Source organism: Tigriopus californicus, chromosome 3, assembly GCF_007210705.1.
Source record: "Tigriopus californicus strain San Diego chromosome 3, Tcal_SD_v2.1, whole genome shotgun sequence".
Taxonomy (NCBI): Eukaryota; Metazoa; Arthropoda; class Copepoda; order Harpacticoida; family Harpacticidae; genus Tigriopus; species Tigriopus californicus.
Window position 1 is genome coordinate 3665562 of NC_081442.1, and position 3571 is coordinate 3669132.

Below are 3571 nucleotides of genomic sequence, written 5' to 3' on the forward strand. Positions count from 1 at the left end.
CTGATTTTTTGCACCTTTTACTGTTGCACTTTTTCCACCTCAATAAATCGATACAATGAGTGGACAAATCAGCTACCCGACCAAACATTGATCAACCTCAGTGAAGACATCGAAATATTGACTGCTCTAAACAACGTTGTTCGTTGCCCAACTGTACTTAAAGAGGAAATATAATTTATAAAATGAGATAATGTGTTTATTTTCTATTCACATATGACACTGAGAGTTTGGTCGGGCAACCAAAATGCTTTCGGAACCAAATGAGGCATCCGCTTTTCGTTTTATGTATACCAGGATGGTTTAGGGACAATAAATATGGGACCAAAAAGTGAAAGATTGATTGGCACTTGAATCAGAGCGCTTCAAGTCTGGATAAGACCAAAGAAAAAAAGGTAAATATTTTCCTCACAGATAAGGTCCTGATTGAGTTGTAAATGCTTAGTCGTGCCATAATCGACTGATCCCAAAAAAACGAGGGCAAAAACGGATACAGCCCCCAAATATTGCCTTCTCGCAAACTTTTCTCACCCAAACACACGTATTCATAAGTGCTTTATATGTGAAGCATACGCAATCTGCCCCTCCATTACGTATAGTTAAAGTAAAATTGGTGTCTGCCACCTTCATAGGAGTTTTATAATCCGATAACCACTAATTTGCATCTCAACCCATGCATAAGGGCCGGACAATTTTCCACCTCTTTAACACCCAGCTCCCACTAACCCCGACTACCTCGATGGCACCCCTGACAGGATCCGTGAAATGGATGCATGTTGATTGGAAGTAGGGGGTCGTTTCGAATCAAATCGCATACGTTCAGGTTTTGACATGCAAATGATGGCTTTACGACTCAAACAAACTTGCACTTTAACAATCAGGGATGCTGGGACACTATTTCACCCTCTTTGGATATTGTGTAGAAACCGGTGAGCAACCCTGAATCGAAATGTCGACGACTCATATCAACAGTTGCTTGTCGACTAATTTTCAATCCTATTCATCAAATCAACTTTTATCACTTGAGAGATTTTAAGCCCCTTCCCCGGCAATGCGGGTCGTGGTGGACCGAGGGTGGAGAAAGAACTTCTTTGTTAATGGTCTGAATTGAAAAATATTTTTATGGAGTCGTAAAAGCACTCTTCATACATTTCCGTTTCCAAAGACAGATGCTGTCCTGGTTGTTTCGAGAACTGAGGGCGTTTTCTGGACAAATTCCGATACCACATCCCTTCGATGATATATTCATTTGCATTCATAACTCATGTGCTTGAACATGTTTTGGCCCAGGGCCCTTGATGCGATCCCAGAATTAATCTGAACGGCGCTTGTCCATCATTCTAAGCCAGAGAAGCTCTTGAAAAGGACCAGTTTTTGTGGACAAGCGTTAATTGTCAGATCTTTTTGGGACAAAATCTCATCAAAATGTTCGGAGGAAGCTCTTTTTATTTTGTGCCTGGAGAGGCTCTCGAGATGGAAAAAAAGCACCTCCACATAGTCACACACACACACATACACACACATACACAAGATCAGAGAGTGAATAAATGAGAGGGCTTCTGACAGAGTGTATGTCATCCCCATTGAGCGGAGAGGTTCTGAAGCACAGCTGCAACTTGAATTTGAGCCATTACTTGCTTGGACAAACAAATCTGGAGAGCATTAGGCATTATAATCATCGCCATGATCAACATGGCGATGATCCAGTGATCGAGGGAAAGGACACTTCAATCATAACGAAATGTGAGGGCTGCGGAAAAATAACTTAGTGGCATGAAACGATCATATGGTGATAATGATAGCATCTATTTGCGCACTTTTGGCCACTTGCGTGAGATTAAATTCGTTAAGGAAATTGATGTCTGGTTATGTATGCGTTTATATCATTCGAGTACGCATGGCCATATGACCAATCAATGACTGAAAGAGCGTTCAGTATGTAGTCAAGCGCAGCAAGTTCCTAAACAAATATATTGTATTGATAGAACGAGCAGCTTACCTACTTGATCCAACAACTATCTGGCCATATTAAATCATGGCATATTTTTGCTTGTTTTTCTCCTACCCAAACATGGCAACGCTGTTAGTTTACTTGTCAGAGGACCGTTACAAGAAAAAAGCCAGGATCCAAAGGGAGGAAAGAGAAAAGAGAGAAGAGGGAGGGAGAGGAGAAGAGAAGAGGGATAGGGATTAAAAGTTCATCTGATTGGTTTATGGCCATTGTGTTTCCACGCTTGACAAAAATCTTGCTCCTTTATGCATAAAACTCCAGATAATGCTGATAGTGGGTAAGATATGAAGATTAGCACCCAAGCCAAACAATTTGATATTCTCTCTCACTTGTTGGCCTTTGTGCAGGACACTCGACACATCATGCATATATACCCAAATATATCATTACCCGAATACCCCTGAAAAATATGTCCAGGATGCCATTGGTAGTCTCGTTAAAGCTGGCAATCGTTTGTTATTATGGCTTCACCAGCCATTGAATCCCACCCTGTCTGGACAAACATAAAGGAAAGTCTAAATGGAATCGCCTTGAAAGGAATCAAAAGCTCCTCTCATGATGATCACTACAGGACCCGGACTGGCTTGCATACGCACAGAGGAGGGCTTTTAATTTGAAATAATGCCGATACGTGACCATGCATTGTCAATTGTGGGCTTGAATGTTTGTTTGCTTTGTGAAAAGCCGCCATTGAACGGGAGCAGACATGATACCCTCATCATCTCAAGGGTGGCTTCTCGGTCGAGTGGGCGTGTTATGGAACAGATGCAACACATCCAACCGCTATCAAATTGATCCCAATGGTCAGACAAACTCCAAGTTTCCCATGACCGATCTCTCAAACCGCATTCAGACGAAAGCAAACAAATAGGAAAGGAACACACATGGGAACATTCTATGTTTAACTGGACTCTGTAGAGATGTCGTGGCGGTGATTTATACGGGAACAAGATGACTATCTCGAATGGTTATTTCTAACGATTCTGAGGCCGCTGAGAATGCCAAATGTCGAACCTTTGAAATTGAGGCATGGAATGCGACAAGGACCCGGGAGAAAGCGTCGTCCCCTGAAATGATCCCTTCATGCAAATCATTCACTTAATCCCTAAGTTTGAGCCGAGCAAAAACTCCTCAGGATGATTCGTCTCGCGTTAAACGTGTCATAACGTACAAGAGTTTTTGCTGATTTCGAGCCCGGCACCAAGTTTGGAATTTGGAATATACGGTAGATCTCAATTCGTCGAGACATTCCGCGACAACTTCATTTAAGGGTTAGAATCCACATGAGGAGAAGTGGCTGTTGATTGGTTTTAATACTCATAATGGTATCTCATTATCTGTCACATAAGAAGCCCAGAGATTTTGAAGCTTCAAAATAACTGAAAACATGTCATGCGGTGTTGCTCCTCGAAATGAAATAGACAATAGTAAAAACAAGGGTGACCTTCCACATCCTTTTCTTAATGTCATATCCTGTGATTCTCTGACAATTACAAAACTCATGCTCGGAATCACTTCAGTTTTTCACACCCGCTATCATTTAATGCAAAACTGATGGAAGTG